Raw genomic sequence first — 18,705 nt, 5'->3', positions numbered from 1 at the left:
ATGGAGCCTTCTGCAAAGAGCAAACTTCAGCATTTCGGAAATTTATTTACTTGAATCTGGTTTGCCCGTAATTTTTGTATAGGTAAATTCTCGTGAAAACGCTGCACGCAACGTTGCACTTTCTTAATGCAAACGACATTTATACACTGTGCTTTATGCACGCTCGAGTACACAGCGCACTAAACGCGATAGTTTGTTTTAAAATGTCGAATCCTTTCAAGAGAGTTTGTGAACGCAGAGCCATGATTCCAAAAAAATTCCAGAGTATAAAAGTTTGTAACTCGTAGCTAGTGCTTATTACTGTGCGGGAACCACAGGAAATATCTCAATTATTTTATGGACGCCGGCATTACTACGGTAATTCGGCCTACGGAATTAGAGGCGCCGTTGTGCAGCATCTGTTCATTTTTGACTGTGTAGTACCGTAGGAGAGAAGAAAAGCAAACTTTTTAAGTTTAGAAATCAACGAGCTTAAGAGGGTCGAATGTGTGAAACTTGCTGGTAAAGCACGAGAAGCCTTTTTGGGCTAGCGCTTGAAATAGTGAAGTAGTCGCTGATTAAAATCCGGACGCCCTTCAAGCTTCTTCGCAGCGCACAACGCCAAGTGGGGGCGCATGATGACGTCACTGAAGGTATCGGTATACATTTCCAACGCACGAACGCCTGCTTTGAAGGAAAAAAGCAACGCCACCGAAGGGAAACCCTGCCGAGAGTTGTTTGGCAGCGTCTAACGCGTCAGGGCCGGGTGTGGCTGACGATAGCGGTAATATGAAATCATACCTTCCGTGACGTCACGCTGAGTTTTCCTGCACTCCTCTAGTGCATTGAGGAGAAGAGCAAATTTTTATCGCCGATTACGTCGCTATTTTAAATGCTAGTGCAAAAACACTTGGCATACTTTACCTACAGCCTATGTAGACTTGAATCCTTTAATATCGCGAAATTCTCCAAAAAGTGCTGCAGCTGCCCTTTAACCACGGTCACATATTGGACAAGTACGAATCATCACGTTTTGTAATTGCAACTTTTCAAGGTGGAAAAATGAAAGAAATTGAAGACTGTACCGAGAGGGCAACGGTGCTGATGCATGTTGTCTTCCTTTTTTCGCAAGGGCATTACCTGCTGTTCAACACCGATGGCGCAGCCTTGGGGCAACAATATGCGTTCACTATGAGTTCTTCCCCGATAAGAAACACTGACCAGCTGTGCACCCTGGTGTTTTGGTACAGCTACGTCTTCAAGGGTGAGCGTGCTTTTGTTGCTTCTCATGCTGTTATGCACCTTGAGGAAGCAGCACCGCAAAGAAGAGAATTTGGAAATATTAGGAGAGTGTAGCTGGAATGAAGCGAACAAGATACGCGCTATATATAAACCAGCTGCTCCAGCTAAATGTGAACAAGTTTACGGAGTGTCCTTGGCGAATGAAACCAGCTCGCAGCTTTTGAGAGTCGTATGGCCTATTTTTCGAGCTAAAGTTATGGTAATTATTTAAGACTAACCAGCTAAGTTTTTAAATATCTTTTTCGGAGAAACGTGTCAATGCAAAATTTGCAGGCCAGCTTGAAGAAACGTCGGACGAAATATTTTTGCAACAAGATATTACACTCTAAACATAAAGGAGTAAAGAAAGAGTAAACTGTCCTTTAGCACACTTCCTTTTTTAAAAGGATGTGCACTAGAGGACAGGTTACACCCTTTTTACTACAATATAGGCGTGTTTGTGTTTACAGTATTTACGGAGCTTTTTTTTTTTTACCGGCTCTAAAAGAAAGCACTAGAATTTCAAAATCAGCTACTTCCGCCGCAGTGGCTCAGTAATGATGGTGCTTGTCTACTGACCCGAAACACTGGTTCGATTCTGGCCGTGGCGGTCGCATTTTGATGTAGGCAAAATGCTTGAGACCTCTGTACTGTGCGATGTCAGTGCATGAAAAAGAACCTCAAATGGTCGAAACTTTACGTAGTTTTCCACTACGTCATCCCCATGGCCTGAGTCGCTTTGGGACGTTAAACCCGATTAAACCAAAATTAGCCACTTGACAACGGTGCTCCTTGAGCGCCCCAGATGCGCTCTAAGTAAATAAAAAAAACCCTCTAACCATTTGAAGACAGCCTCCGAGAGGCCTGTGCGTTTGCACTGCTCCCGAAAAATATCATGTTCCATTATCCCGTTGAAGGATGTACAGCCTTTGTCAAAAGTGACCAGGCTGCACGTTTTCCCTCTCAGTCGTATATTAAAGCTCTTTTGCCAGCCCTCAAGCTCTAAATCTCTTTATGGTAGGAAGAACCCCTGTTCTCACCTTCAAAGAACTTTTTGATATTTGGGGAAGCCATGAGGGCTGTGTTATACGAATGAGAAGCAAACCATGGAGCCTGGTTAGTTTTGACAAAGACTGTATGTACATCGGCCAAACTGGACGATGTTCCAATGAAAGGACAAGTGAAGGTGAACGCACTGTGTCCAACAATTCGGGAGGCAATTTCGCTGTACACTGCAAGAAGTGCTGTAACGTTGTAGTGTTGGTATGGCATGACATGAAAGTTTAAGCGCGCACGACGAGGATGGTGAAGAAATACTGGCGACACACAAGCTCGTGTGTCAGAAGAGCACACCTTGAGCTAGTTGGTTGTCCATCACAACGAAAACAGCGCAAACTTCACGAAGGACGCCTGTGTCTCGTCTTCCCTTTCTGCGTACTTCGTGAAGTGTGCTCGTGTGTCACCCGTATTTCTTCACCGTCCTCGTTTAGTTGTGAGCTTAAACTATCATGTAAAGAAGTGCAAGAAACGTGATTGTTACCCGTATCTAGGAAACAAAGTTTCTCGCTGCGGCTGGAAGCAAAACAGAGAGATAAACGCGGCTACCTTTGTCACCAAGAATGCGGACAAACGTATGAGCACGCCATGCATTATTGAAGCGATAGCCTCACTCTGAAGTAAAGCCGGATATCGCCGTGTGTGCAACATCACGAGCATGACTGGCAGGTGGCGCCAAGAGAGCAACCCAGGCTGTAGGTTGGCCACCTAGGTCACGTGACCTTGCAGCGCCATCACAACCTGCCCATCGGATAGTGAGCAAACTGCGCTCCGTGGTAGATGACCATTAAATTAATAATTGGTCGCTTGGGAAGAGCAACATGGGCCACACATAGCACACAATAGGCGTGCCATCGCAGGGCAGTGGCGCATCGCTTAACTAAGTCCTGCACCACTGCGACAGGAAGAGTGTGAGGACTCCTCAGGGATCTGTGAATGTATAAAATAGAGAATGACCCTCTGCATATATGGGAATTACCCCAATACGTTATCGCGTCATGCCCTTAAGGCGGAGCTTAAGTGTCCCCTCTTTAGTTCAGAGAAAGAAAGCGCAGCTTTAGAAGGTGCCACTGTGCACAGAACACTGACATCGCACAGCACACGGGCGCCTTTTGCGTTCCGCCTCCATCAAAACACGGCCTCAACGGTCGGGTTCGATTCTAGATACTCCAGCTCAATAGACAAGCGCCTTGACCACTGAATCATTTGCGCGACAAGAAAAAACTAAAATGTTCTAACTAACTAACTAACTAACTAACTAACTAACTAACTAACTAACTAACTAACTAACTAACTAACTAACTAACTAACTAACTAACTAACTAACTAACTAACTAACTAACTAACTAACTAACTAACTAACTAACTAACTAACTAACTAACTAACTAACTAACTAACTAACTAACTAACTAACTAACTAACTAACTAACTAACTAACTAACTAACTAACTAACTAACTAACTAACTAACTAACTAACTAACTAACTAACTAACCAACCAACTAACTAACTAACTAACTAACTAACTAACTAACTAACTAACTAACTAACTAACTAACTAACTAACTAACTAACTAATGTTCTGACTAAAAACTAAAATGTTCTGTAACCCTTAAAATAACAGTTCTAATTTACAAGGGACGAGAAGCGAAGAAAGTGTGTTCATCTAGATTTTCGACGTTTGTTTTTCATGCGCTAAAGCTTCTAAATCTGAACCATCATACCTTAGTTGTGACTTTAGAAAAGTTGCAAGTCTGTGCGTGTGTGCCGGTCTTTCCTGGTTTCTTCGCTTTTTCCTGGAGTTGTTGAAGATGAACGAATCGCACCAAGTAAACCGCCAGAAATCATTCCTAGATCAATATATTGAGACTGTTGATTTCTTACAATCACATGATACAACTATGAATGTTATTGAAAAGGTTGTTTCATTTAGAGATGCAACAATGCACCTTTGAGAGAAACAAGATGTCCAAGGGAAGAGATAGGCTGGAGGTTCGAAAACGAACACAGATCCTTCATATCTTCATGAAAGTGATAATTTTTTCACGTGCAGTTAAAGCTTCACGCGGCTAATTAGGTACCAAATGTACAAGTGGATATAAAACATTTCAGTTTTTCATTATGTAACTATGCGTCCCTGAATTGTGCACTTTTATTCATTATTCGGTTCAGTTAATTATCTTGTCAAACTATGTTGCACATTTGTTTTTACAAAAGTTTATCTGGCCGCAAACTATTCACTTAATCTTCGCTTTTTCATGACTTCTGAGTGTCGCGTAATAAGAGATGACATTTAGACTGAGGCATTAATGCCTCTTCGGCTTTCTCCTAGGCAACCGCGTTTTGTTATTTTGTGTCAATAAACACTCTAGAGGCCTGTCACTCTGATGAAGATAACGAAAAGCTTGCATCCAAACCTGTGCTGTTGTCTTTCTGTCCACAGGTGAGAAATTTGACGCATACCTGCATATGAAGACTGAAGGCTTCGACATTCAAGTGTGGTCCATGAAAGCTGTAAGTCGAGAACCGAGCGAAAACGTTTGGAACAAGGCTATCGTCATCGTGGGCCGTGTGCCTACAAATGCCAGCGTAGGTTGCACTTACTAATATTAATTTCTTCTTGTTCGGATCAAAACGTTTTTCCACCAAAATTAGCAGTGGCGAAATCGTGTAAGCAGCTCTTGCCCGAGTATGATAGGTAAAGAACGCTGACCTTATTGACTCGCTTATTCAAGCACACTTTTTTTCTGGAAATCTTCTGAAAAATTAGGGGTGCGTTCATTAAGCGGGATAAAATATTCGGAAAGATCTGACGCTGTCAAAGCGGGGAAAAAAGAAAGTAGGCTCAATCCGGTACGATTCACCTTGAAAAAAAAAAAGATAAATGAAACAAAACGCACTCATGGTCGTTTCCGGGCCGCGCAACACTGTCAACAGCTTTATTTCTAAACATACCCATATTCTGCGCCACGGTCCATAATGCTGTTCTGAAAAGCACAACTATAGAGTTCACTGAAACGCAACTCGCAGCACTAAGTGTGAAGCCTATCCGGAACAAGTTGCTACGATCAATAAAATGACAGAACAGAGAACACCTTTGTGATTGGTAGTTGCTTCTATTGGTTCTAAGCTCCTCTGCAGAAAATTCTTACTGGCTATTCGTCGCGTCAGATGCGATACAGTAGTCTTTAAATTCGACTGATTGAGCGTTGTAGTATTTCTCAGTTGTTTCAACGTTCCAAAAAGGCCACCATGCTATAATTCACAACCACTATCAGCAGAATATGCGCCACAAGAAAGGGTGCGCTCATTCATAGAGGAGGGAAAAAAATTGGCCAAGGCTTAGCTCAGCCAGGCCAAGATATACGCAGCGAAAACAGTTTCGTCCACTGACATTTCGGTAGCGCCACGCCGTCGTTCAGCAGCTAGGCGGCGTCTCTTTGCGGGACTTTCCTCTCGCTCTTTGGGCGCCTCGACTGTTGCTTAGCCTTTCTCGCCTCGTTTTCACGCTGTCGGCCGGCCTTGTACCATGCGACGACTTCTGAATCGGATGGCTCAATTTCACGCAGCCTGTACTGCTGCTGTGACGAGCATGGCCGCTCTCCTTCTTCCATTATGTGTGTCTGAGGAACGAGTGCATCGCTTCCGGCTTACACCCCAGCTGCGCGGCGCGACTCTGCCCATGTGCAGTGCGGCGCAGCGGCTGTGGCGCCATGGTTGCCATGGTACTGGTTGCCTTGGTAACGGCGCATGCGCAGTAATGGCCTTTGGCAGCCACCACGAAATGCGCTTCTGCTAGCCTATTGTAGCTTTCGCTACAAAAATTGCACTTTTTAACAGCCCAAGCAGGGGCTGCTTTCGTTACCCGAACGCGTTGATTACACGAGGAGATACGGTACTTCTGCAGTGCTCCATTCAGCTTTTCCAAAATGCAGCAAAAGCGAACCACTGAAGGAAATGTTGAAACGTAAACAATCCGCGTCTGATTTTTGGCGCTGTCAGTCTTGAGACAACATTTGAAAACTAAATACGCTTCCGAATCAGACTGCATTCTTTAAGATGATTTTCATGCAGCAGAAAGATATGCTTTGGGGCTGCTGTGCGAACTCACTCAGGCGGTTTGGCGTGTTTACTTCGCAGGTCTATTTCTCAGTCTCGCTGGTTGGACAAAAGTTGGCATCATTCGCTGTGGACCTCATGCAGTACAAATTGTGTGCACTGCCTGGTGAGTAATTGCCAAAGAACTTCATTAACAAAGGAGTAACTGAAAATCGAGAGAAAGAGTATCGCTGCACCCCGCATTGAACTACGAGTTGGTCGAATCAATTCGAATCTTTGTAGGAGCAGTGAAATGCGTACCAGGTGCTTGCCTAATTGTTTACCACAGCCCTTGTTCTTTACCGGGTGCGTTGAGTGTCATGTAAACTGCTTTTACTGCCAGAGTCATTGTTTTGCTTAAAAACCAACTTCAAACAAAATCGTAGAATGTGTTTCAGTGCGCTCAGTATGTGATAAAACTAAACGTGACAAAGTTACATGCCTGTAAGATAAGCAGTACTGGCGTTACGACCGTTGAATGCGCTCTGAAGAGACAATTCGTGCGCTTGGCGGCGTATCACGCAGTTAGGCAACCTACCGGATAGATGTGGGTATGCGGGAATCGCTACGTCCTCCTCGAACTGGGGCCAATTGAGAGTGCACGAATTACGGACGGCATTAAGCGAATCGCTGTAGACTAAAGTTTTGCTTCGCCTTCGTAGCTTTGATTCCCTGGTGAAGCTTTTTTTTTTAAGATTTCGCTTTAAAGAATGACTTTCCAACTGCTGTTAAAGCACATCTAAGAACCGTAAACGACTGGTACTTAAAGAATTTGCACCATGTTTCATTTGTGCCATGTTTTTGCATTCATTGATACATGAAACTCCTGTAATGCTGTAACTTTTAACATTTTTGCATACTTTTGAAATTTTTACTAGTTTTCATATCTTTCTGTATACATGCGAGTATGAGTGTTTCTTGCTACAGTGCTTCTTTGCTACATTGACTGTGTTTGCATGCGCAGCAGGGCTTTTAAATCACGCTTTAAGTTTGTACCCCATACACCAATACCCAACGGGTTGTTTGCACGTATGGTAATAAATAATAAATAAAAATAAAAGAGATTAGTATACCGAAGCGCTGTGTAGCTGTCATGGGCGGCAACGCGAACGCTGCATGAATTTATGAAGTATGGCGATCTGTTTTTTTCATGAAGGGTTCTGGTAGGGTCCTTCCTTGCTTTGGTCAGAAGGAACCGAGAGTCCACATTCTGTCTGGCGTTTGCGGGCGGTAAATAGTTTTTACAGAGCATTTACTAGCAGCTACATCTCTCGTCGGTGGCAGAAGGACAAGAACAGCCGCCATACAACAATAAGCAGTTCACGGATGGTCGTTCGTAGTGCTGTAGATTTGTGTAATGGGCTTTAGCGTCGCTCACAGTACACGCTTGTAATTCGTGCCCGCCCACTTCGGTTTCTACGGGCAGCAGCGATTCGTCGAAATGCCACGAATCAAGGCTGAGCGGTTCCCACTGTTCCTGTTAGCATGTCATTTCCGGAACTTGGTAATGGCTGCCCTTTTTGTTAAAGTTTCGCTTTGAAAAACCGCGAATTTTTTGACAGATTCCTCACGCACTCACTTCTATCATGATTGCAATCTCTTTTTCCAAGGATTTTTGTTTAAGAAAACTGTTCTTACTCGGCGAAAAAATTTCGTTTCCGTTGGCCTTTAGGTACTTTTGGTTCTTTTTTCGTTATTGAGTTACCTTTTACACTGAAGAGGTGAGTAACGACGTAGAATTTTGTTTTTGACAGAAAAAGCAGTCTTCTTCAAAGGCTGTGTTATTTGTTAGCTTCCCATACACACGGACGAAGATACACTAAAGCATCGAAAGCATTTTTGCGTGCAGTCGAAACCCGGTATGGCGAACACTGAATGTAAATTTTGAGCTATTGTGAAAACTGTTGTCCAGAAACACCGGAAACATATTTTTTTGTGACCCCTATATTAAAGCTACGAGTCAAGATCTAGAGCGGATTCTATAACATTGGTTCGAAAAAAAGTGTATTGTAGTAAGGACGATCCAAGGAAGCCTCTTGCTAAAAGGAGCATTCTTGAGCGCATTTTCGTGAGAACCGAGTGTTCCGAGCGTTGATATTTTATAGGGAACACTGGAATGCGGTGCAATGTGCTGGATTTATGCCACGAAGGCAGTGGTTTTACTGGAATTATGTTGGGGCCATCTGGAGTTTATCCTTCATGTTGGACGAGGCACTAGTATCACTGCAAAACACACTGAACTGTGCTGTGTGCGCTGGCACCATGCTAGTGCCAGTATCAAGGTAGAAAATTATAGATGGCACACCTGACAGATGAAAGTTTCCGTGAAAAAAACGAACTCTGTTCTCGGACGCCACTGCGTAGGGCACCGAATGATCAAAGTCCTTGCTTGGCTTCTAGTGTTTAGTGGTGAGCGGGCGTCAGCCTGTGCTCTCGGGGGCACTGTCGACGTCTAGCGGTGTCCTCAAGCAAGCGATGGACGAAGAAAGCGGTAAACAATAAGGCAGGTTACTCTTGGTAAACAAATACATGTTCTTCTAGACAGTCAGACTAGTGCAGAGAACGAAATCTGGACGCCTCGGTTAGTAGTTGCCAAAAGGTTGGTTCATCTTGTCAAAAGCCTCTGATGAAAGAGACGGCAAAAGTGCATCGTAAATTTTGTGGCCATCAACCAAGCTTATTCGGATATTCTGAGAGAAATTAGCATGTTTACCCATCTCAGGGCTGAAGCTATTAATCATCTTGTTTGCATTGAGAGGAATGCTAAAGTCACAAGAACGCTGCCAAATTGCTCTTTATGCTCACTCACACATGCGACAATGGCTGCAATATAGATTCATGAGTATAACTGTGGCGGTAACTCAGAGAGTGCAACGGAGTTTTTACGTCCTCACGAGAGACCACGCTAATGAAGAGTCGATTTTATTAGGATGACGATGATGGTATGGTATAAAGAGCCGAGATTGACTTCTGATAGTTAAAATAAATGTATCGAATGTGTTTAGGTCAGCATAGAAGAAACGTGAATATTGCTAGAGTCTGGAGCGAACTGGCGGTTAAAACAGCAGAACGTGGAAGTTACTGGGAGCATTAACACTTTCGCAGTAAGTTACCTTGTATGCGCAACTTGAGTCGAAACAATTCTTTGGTCGAAGAAAAGAGCGTTAGAAAATATTCGCCTGCCATTCGCCAGAAAACAGAGAGTTTGTTCTGCGATCTGCAAACCTTCCGCAGCTAGGCGTGGCAACTGCTCAGACTCCGAGTTCCGGTGCAGAAACGGAGCCTGCGTAGGACAGGAGCATCGATGCAACTTTGTGGACGACTGTGGAGACAATAGCGACGAAAAACATTGTGGTAAGAGCATCAGATTATAATTAGGATTTCGTAAGAGAACATGTGTACAGAATGTTTACATGGAGCAAGTAAAAGGCTGTTGAACGTCACTACGTTTAATTGTAGAAGTACTTGGCGATGGACAAAATGCCCAATGGCGTAGCATCGTTCTGCGAGATTCGCTGCTTCGGAATCCCCTGCTGCATGATGCCGATACACATCTCGGAGTCAACAGTATTAGGAGAAATACAGTATTTTTGTTTGAGAACAAATACACAAATAGTCAGACTTCTTCCATCATGCGACGAAACTCAATGAAAAATGTTGAGTAGAAAAATAAAAATAGAAGTTATTACTGGTGTCACGATCCGCTGCTTCAGTGCTCATGGTAAATTAACTACATTATGAGTCCGTGGCAGCAGCAAGGTAAAATGGCGGTTTCCGTGCATTTCTTGCAGTTAATACGCCGTGCAAAAACGCCTTACAACCTTGACGTTGAAGCTTTATAGGGCAGCGTGCCCAGTTTCCAATTATTAGTAAGGCTCGCTAAATTTGAATAACACCATTTGTCGGGCTAGTTGGTTGCGATCCATATGTATCAGCAGCGGGAACACAGCGCGAACACGTAGCGCGAACCTTTTGTTCCTTGTGCGGAGGATGTTGTATACTCTATACCTTTAGCTTGCGGTAAGGCTTACATAGGCCAAACAGGATGCTCAAACGAAAGGTTACTGGAACATAGGAACGATCTAACTGGGGCGCCGTTGAGGAACCTACCCGCCCATTGCCGCGTATGTGACAGCCAAAAGAAATGCATTCCTCATTTTAAGAAAGCAACCGTCTTAAAGAAACATAAAAACCAACTAACACGCGAAATCATTGAAGCTACCTACATCTCAGGGCTCAAGGAAGGTTGCGTAAGCACCCCTCCCATCTCATTATCTGAAAAAGAAATCACCTTTCTCTCTGGTTTTACCTGATTTTACCTGGTTTTTAGGGGCACACTGCATTTTCGTTCTAGCCGTGTTAATTGTTGGCGCTCATCCCATCCCATCGCTTACCTTTTTACTGTGTCTCGCCTTCTCATGTTTTTTTAGCAAAATTCGCGCCCTCAACTCTGTTTTTCCATTTTTCCATTTGCGCACACTCAACCCTGTTTTTACCTTTTTACCATGTTCTTGCCTTCCCATGTTTTTTTTTTAGCAAAATTTGCGCCCTAAACTTTGTTTTTCCATTTTTCCATTTGCGCACACTCAACCGTGTTTTTTACATTGTCTTCTTTTTCCGCATGTCATTCGTGCTTCATTTCATGGAAGTCTTTGTATAGTGCGATTGTAGTTATCATTTTGATGCCCTGCACATCGTGTTGGTCCCAATTCGATCGCGCGCCTTGATTACCCCCCTGGTGGGATTTTACCTGGTATGTGTGTAAAAGTGCGGGTTCAGTTTTGCTCAAATAAAAGTTGGAAGTTCAGCGCTCTTTACCTTCTCCTCCTCCTTCATCCCATGTTGTGTTCGCGCTGCTGATACATATGGATCGCTAAATTTGCCTTAACCAAGGAAGGGGTTAGTCGGATGTTTAGCCAGCGTTTAGAGAGGAGTATTTGTCTTCGTCTGAGTATTTTCCTTTTGCCTTGGGCATTTTCCCACATAATATGAGCGCGTTTTTGCAAGGCACTGACCTTGAAATATAAAATATAATTAATTGCAGAATTTTGTGCTGTGAAATTCAAAAGAGACGGGTTGAAGATAAATTGCGAGTAACCTTACGAAAAGTAATGTTTTTGATGTGCCATTAAACATGCTCCGATGTTTTAACTGCACGGGAAAGCAATTAGCAGAGGAAACGATGATCCAGAATAAGGGCAGTTAAGGTTGCTCATGTATAATTAAAGCAGAATATTCCAGGTGACCGACGGCTACGCTGCAACTTCGACTCCTCCTTCTGCGACTGGGTTCCCGAGGCGCCATCGAACGCGTCGTCATGGAGTGTCATGCTGCCCACGAATTCCCTGCTGTCTTCGCCAACTCGAGATCACACAACTGGCACCCCAGCTGGTAAATGCTATCAAAACATTTTATGTGTGTTGCCTATTATACGAATTTAATTTGCCCGGAAGTGGAACTCCTGCACCTGTAATTAAAGTGTGAATGAATATGAGCAAAAAAAAACAAGCTATCAAACAAAGATTTGTGTTAACAAATCACTTTTGTCTCGTGTGATAAAAACATGAAACAAACAAATTGCCAGCCATTCAGATGGTCTGATGCAATTACCTTTGTTGGCATAATGCGCTTTTAGGATAATACTTGTGTTGTGCCTTTTGCCGCATCTTGTTGCCTGAAAGTTGTGCCAAATTATTTCGCCTTACTTTGGTTGGCTTTTATGGCTCGGTAATGATTTTTGAGGCTTTTAAATTTGTCGCAATATACAAAATTCGCCACACTTGGAGCGCCGCTTTGGATCAGCCGCTGACGCGCCTTCGCTGACGTGATCCGCTGAAGCGCGTTCGCTTTCGTCATCTCTTTGATCCTCAACGCAGTCGCCGCTCGCTTGGGGATGTCGCCGCGCCCGTCTGGGATTTACGTCTGTCTACCTCTGACGACGCAGATTTTCCTTCTCGCTTCTTGTCGGAGTGGGGCACTCACGCTCGGCTCAGTACAGGCGCCGGAGGCTTCACTCGGCGGCCACGCAGAGACACACATCCGCATTTTTGTCTAATAGAACTGATACTGCTTATGCAATAAAACATGAATGTACGGCAGTAAAGTTCCGAATGGCGTCCTGTTCACACGATGGCTCATTGAGGACGCTGGAAACTGCGGCGCCATTATACAGCATACTGGTAAAATTAGGATAATTTCTTTCAGACAGAATTTATTAACATATAAGGAATTACCAGCGGGTAAGGAATGGTGTCAGTTGCTTCATACTATTTTATGGCACGAACTATCGTATAAGGCCCACACACTTCTTCTTTTTTTAGAGGTGGGCCGCTCACATGAAAGCGGCATTCTTCTGCTCAGTGTTTCGGAGGGCAGTGCAACTCAGATTTTGTGTCCCCAATGTTTGCCACTACCCGTAATTTGCGACCAATTTCTGTTGACCGTTGAACCGTTTAGCCTGGAAGATGCGACGGCTGGCTGGAACAGTTCGGTACATGCAAAACAGAATGTGGTTACAGTTAATCCGAATAAGGTCGCTCCAATAACCGTTCTTACGTGAGGCGGCTCTCACGGGGCCTGCTCCTCCGCTTGCTTCGGCGCGAAAGCGTTGCGGAACGCAGTCGCGCACTCATTTCAATGTGAGGCCATTCTGGCGACGAAAAACTCGTGCAAATCTAGTCATTTGATGAGACGTGGCGGCTAGCTTCGAAGCAGCTATCACCGTGGTTTCGATGGCGAATGCGTTAAGCCGAGAGGCACCGTGCTAGCAGCGCGCTGCAAGTCTGTCATCGCCCAGACCGCCAGCGGGCAGCGCGTTGTCGCTGAAAAGTTCCGCTAGCGTGGGTGCATCTCATCTGGCTTTGGCGCACCAGGGGTATGTTATGACTTTTTTGTTGATTCTATGTCGAAGGTCTAGACAAATTCAGGAGAGATGAGACATTGGTGCGTAGTGCCAAAGCATCCGTGTGATCACGCTATAGGTGGAATCCGAACTGAACAACGCGTCGCGGGTCGGAGGCAGCTGTCGCAGTTCGGTAACTTCCCGTGGAATGTGCCACACATCACGTGGAAAATGCAGTTCCTCTTAAAATGCAGACGACATAAAAAGACGAAATTAAAAAATCAATAACTTGTCGTGCAGATATACGAGGGAGGGCCAGCAGGTCGATTGGCTTCTTCTTTGGTTCTGAACAAAACTTTTGCCTGAGCTCAAGAGTGATCTTAGCTCTCTCTGGTAGCTGCCCGTCCTGGAGTACAATTACCATAGGTGGCGGCCTCGCGGACCTTTTTGGAGAAGGTAGAGAACGTAGTACAGTGCTCCATAGGAATTCGCCGAGATCATCTGTAGCTCTCATCCAATCGGCGTAGATGTACCGCTCACCCCGAGTGATGCAACAGATGCGCAGATACATCTGTACCTACCTCCACCATTCCGAACGCACTGTCCGCCACATCCTTATAGTGTTACCAAGAGATGACTGTATCCAGCGCATGGGGCTTGAATATTGCGAGGGCATAAACTGTGCCCGGTGTGCCACGAAGCAGACCGAGCATTGCAAACTGGGAGGGGGGATGAGGGCGGCCAAACGCGCTGGGTTAGCTAAGAACGAATTACAATGAAAAGAGCTCAAATGACTATACATTGAGAATCGAAGGGAAAAGCATAAAACGATATATTTCTGTGTGATCAATTCACCGCATTTTTCAGGGAAATTCGCCATCTTTGAATCTGCACTGGGCGCAAGGAACGCCACACTTCTTGGCCCGACGCTGGCTCCATCCCAGCACTGCGCAGTGAGTGTGCCGACAATGTGAATGTCACTCATTCATGCAACTCTTATTGTTTAATATAGTTTTTTGTAGTACATGTCTGCGAAGCAACTCGGTGCTGAATATTTCGTTTTATGATTTTATTTTATACCTGCTAGGTGTCCTTTTACTACACGCTACAAGGTTGGAGCGACCCAGTGCTAACGCTTAATGTCCGCACTACTGCACATGGCCCATGGAGGGCCATTTGGGAGCAGTCTGGACCGACCGAATCCTTTCACTTTATCGGGGCTACGGTGGATTTCACCGAGGTTGTCCCGTACCAGGTACCGTTGCAATAAATATACTCACACTCTAACCACGTTATTGTGAAAACCACGTCTGTGTCGCGATGGAAAAGTTAAGATGTTAGCCTGCGAGTAAAGATGCGCGCGTACAGTCGTGCCTCATTATTATGAGCCCCTTGGTTCCCGAACAAAATTGTCTGTAAAGTGAATCGTCCACAATTACGAATCAGGGAGAAAAAAAGAACAAAAAAGATCCTATAATTAAGTTATGCTTCTGTGGGTACTGGCTGCCTACAAAGTTGAAATCAGACATAATTTTGGGACCTGCGAAGCCATTATCCTGGTCGCCATTGTGCATGAAATAATGCGGTGCAACTTGACGGCCCTGGTTGTCTATGGTATAGGCTTGAATGCTTATAATGACTAAATGAACCGGCTACTACTACAACAGTTCGCATCTCACGAACCGCTACTACATATCAGCACACAGTCAGCTGAAAACTGCTGAATGCGGCTTTCTAGGTGGCTCCGCCTGCATTGGAAGTTTTCACCACAGTCATTCATGCATTATGGAAAACTTGGAGGAGCATCGATTTTGCAACTTTGCACTGCAAAGCACGAAACAACGAAAGAAAAGGGCCATCACTTAGCTATTTGCCCTTTTTCACTGTGTTACTCTGGTGTCCTGCGCTTAAAGGTGCAGTGAAGAGGAATCTGAACTCATCTTTTTGCCGCGGGAACTCGATCTACACGTTCCGAGCTTTCTTAGAAACTTCGACGTATTACCCTGTGTGGCCGATTTTCCTAATTAAATCGGATTAACGTCCGGCTCCCGCATTTTTATGAATTCTCCCCGTACGGTGGGCGGAGTCGACCAAGGCGTGGAGTGCCTTTCAGCCAGCTCCGTGGAGGCTTTGATTTCGCTTTATTTTGTTTTTTAGGTTTCCGTGAATAAATAGTTTCATTTGCATATAATATAACTGCAAAATAAGCCCGCAGAAATAAAAATACGCGCCGACTATTTGCTACTACGGATTACTACGTATTACTCCGCCGATGGCAGAGCGGCAAGCCTCCACGGAGCTGGCTGAAAGGCACTCCACGTGTTGGTCGACTCCGCCCGCCGTACGGGGAGAATTAAAAAAAAAAAAGAGGGAGCCGGGCGTTAATTCGATTTAATTAGGGAAATCGGCCACACAGGACAATAAATCGCAGTTTATAAGAGTGCTCGGAACGTGTAGATCGAATTCCTGCGGCAAAAAGACGAGTTCAGATTCCTCTTCACTGCACCTTTAAAATGCGGAAATTGAAACCCCTGGTTGGAGCAGTAGACATTTTGTTCACATTAGCGTCCGAATGAAAGAAACAAAAATACATGTGCCCTAAAGGGCACTGTGTATTTCCCCCCTTCCCATTGCCCGGACAGTGATTTCCATATTAAGGTGGCGTAAATACACTAAAAAGTTTCGTCCTCAGCAAAATTGCCCATAATTCGAGTAGTCCATATAGACGTATTAACGAGGCGAGACTGTATACCTAACTTGGTAACGATCTGAAACTGCTGAGGTGCGTTGCTTCTGATAACTACGTCTACATAATACGTTTGCGTAACTGAGACAATCTTCTGGGCATAGTGGGTCACGCTTATGCTTCCGATAAGAATGATCTTGCAGATGGGAGCAAACTTTCGTGTTGGTGTTTCCTAGGCACGTATGGCTGCAAATAAAACTTTGTGAGTAATAGTAGCACTTTTGGACAACTAGGCCTTGACCAAGTAAACTTAAGGATTCTGTTAGCTGGTCACTGTTCAATTGCAATATGGGGACTGGGTATGCTGGCGGCGCTTCTTTTTGCTTGTTGATTCCGAAATAGCGGTTCCAGTGCACGATGCAAACAGCGCAAGAGCGTTCAGCTACATCGCACAGAGCAGTGCGAATAATTAGTAATGTAATCAAATGCTTATTTGTCATTTCAGTCCCGATTACTGCATATTTCTCTGCAAGCACAGCGACTACTGAATTTTTGCTATGCCTATAAGATGTCATTTATAGAGACAGTTGATAGCTGCTATAGACAGCGTGTTTTCGTAAAGTCATTGCTACCAGAACCTTGATGACTTGCTTGTTGTATGCTTGCTTAAAGACGTAAAAAGAAATTGCATCTAAAGCGAAGTTCTTCAATGTTCTTACTTCTTATTGCGCCTACTGCATGAATGAAACTTACAGTGGTCAGTAGGCTTGTCTAGAACACCTAAAGTGCGAGCTGTGAACGGGTGTCGGGTAGCGATAAAACATGGTTCAGAACGGTCTGTATGTAAGCACGCGCAGTCAACTCATGCGATTTCATCGTCATTTTTTCAATTACTGGTTGGCACTTGTTTGGTAGTTGCTTTCACACTCCAGATCATGCAGCCTGAGAGTTCTGAACAAGTGTTTTTTCCACTGTGCAGCTGCTCCATTGAACAGTACTATATCTTCTTCAGATGCTGCGTGTGTATTTGCAGTAAAGACCTTAATGCCTCTAGCTTCTCGTGCACACGGCAGAGTGTCCTCTATAATAGACACTTTAAATGGACCGGGTACTGAATAATGGTGTATAGCAACAGATAAAACATGTCATGCAAAATGAACTGAAAACGCTTTCTAAATATACAGCATCGTGTTTTATGGCACCTATGACACAGTAACAGTATATGTTTGTTTTCATTTGCTTGTTCTGCAGTGATGAATGCGTTAAAGTGCCTAAGCGTGCTGACTTTTTGAGGCAAAGACTTCATATCAACGGAATGAGTTAAGTAATTGTCGCCTTAAAAGGAATATAGAGTTGCAAAGTTTCTTATGGCATTGGACAGTAATTATATAATTAGGCATTGGAAAAGGAGACAATTTTTTCTTTGGATTTAAGCCGTACCCCTCGGAGTAATCTGGAAAATGAGATATGTCCCTCCCGTTGGCTAACATTTACCGTTTGAAGGTGATGTGGAGTGTGAGATTGCTAAAAAAAACATATATTCTTCCGCAATCAGTGGAAGTGGAGATTTGGAACAAATGCAGGAACTGTTTTTGCTTAGCCCATGTGCTTCTTCGTCCATGTATGTTCTTCGTCCTGTGTACTTTTTGCCAAGAAATTGTAGACGGGTACGACATGAAAAGGTAACTGTAGTCCACATTCCTAACCTTCGGCGTGATGGAGGCAACATTGCAACTTGCACGTATTTTTCAGTATGAGGAATTTTCTCACAAACTGCAAACGAAAGTGCCACACTGACGTGGCAGAGCATGCAGTAGCACGTAGATTTTATTTGAAGACCACTACTGAAACACAAGTACACAATAAATTGCGCTTGCCTGAAGTAACATTCGTCCTGACAGGCATGTATATCAGCCACAAGAATATATCGTGACATTGATCCTCGCAACACATGGTCATTATGCCCAACTTTCTGTTCTCCGGTACCCGCATGACCATTCCTAACTGTAGGAATAGCTGACACCTTGCTAAGAGGAGATAGCGAAGGAGGGTACGGCCGTAGCGCGCGCCGTCGTCTGCTCGTCCATGGCGTCATCGGTAAGGCATGCGCCGCTCACCAGAGATGGCGCATTAGTAGCGTACTCTATAAATGCGCTGGCCGTTCAGCTGAGGCAAGGCTGATCGTCGGCGGAACGCTGTGCAATCTGCCCAAGTTTGAACCTAGAGTCGCCTCCATTCGGCGCTGTTTGTTTTGTATGCAGTCCCCTACGGTTCGAGTACTTGAGCAGCTGCGCTGAAAAATCCGCCGCCGCGTTGGCTCAGTGGTTATGGTGCTCGGCTGCTGACCCGAAAGACGCGGGTTCGATCCCGGCCGCGGCGGTTGAATTTCTTTGGAGGAGAAATTCGAGGCCCGTGTACTGTGCGATGTCAGTGCACGTTAAAGAACCCCAGGTGGTCGAAATTTCCGGAGCCCTCCACTACGGCGTCTCTCATAGCCTTAGTCGCTTTGGGACGCTAAACCCCATAAACCAAACCAAACCAAACCGAAAAATCCAATTACGGAAAAGCGTAATCAGCTAATTATTTTTTCCCTTTGTTTCTAACGTATGTCAAGGCCTGCGCTGATGAGCGCGTTCACAAGACGTTTCAGCCGCTGCGGTGACTCAGTGGTGATGGTACTCGGCTGCTGACCCGAAGGACGCGGGTTCAATCCAGCCGAGGTGGTCGCATTTCGATGGAGGCAAAATGCTAGAGGCCCGTCTAC

The 18,705-nt window shown here is 44.7% G+C and overlaps 1 protein-coding gene and 1 long non-coding RNA gene across 2 annotated transcripts in view; one reads left to right on the top strand and one right to left on the bottom strand.

The window, feature by feature from the left end:
* The window catches only part of LOC149371085 (heat shock 70 kDa protein 4-like), an 82,804-nt gene that overhangs the window by 25,151 nt on the left and 38,948 nt on the right, over nucleotides 1-18,705 (bottom strand). The window lies entirely within an intron of this gene.
* LOC149371086 (uncharacterized) lies at nucleotides 4,833-9,763 on the top strand. Its single transcript, XR_016291827.1, has 3 exons — nucleotides 4,833-4,905; nucleotides 6,457-6,541; nucleotides 9,649-9,763. It is a non-coding gene; the product is annotated as an uncharacterized LOC149371086 (long non-coding RNA).

Source organism: Amblyomma mixtum, chromosome 1 (assembly GCF_055824585.1).
Source record: "Amblyomma mixtum isolate Tamu chromosome 1, ASM5582458v1, whole genome shotgun sequence".
NCBI classification, from domain to species: Eukaryota; Metazoa; Arthropoda; class Arachnida; order Ixodida; family Ixodidae; genus Amblyomma; species Amblyomma mixtum.
The sequence above is the reverse complement of the archived record's forward strand: the minus strand, read 5'-3'. Positions and strand labels throughout refer to the sequence as shown.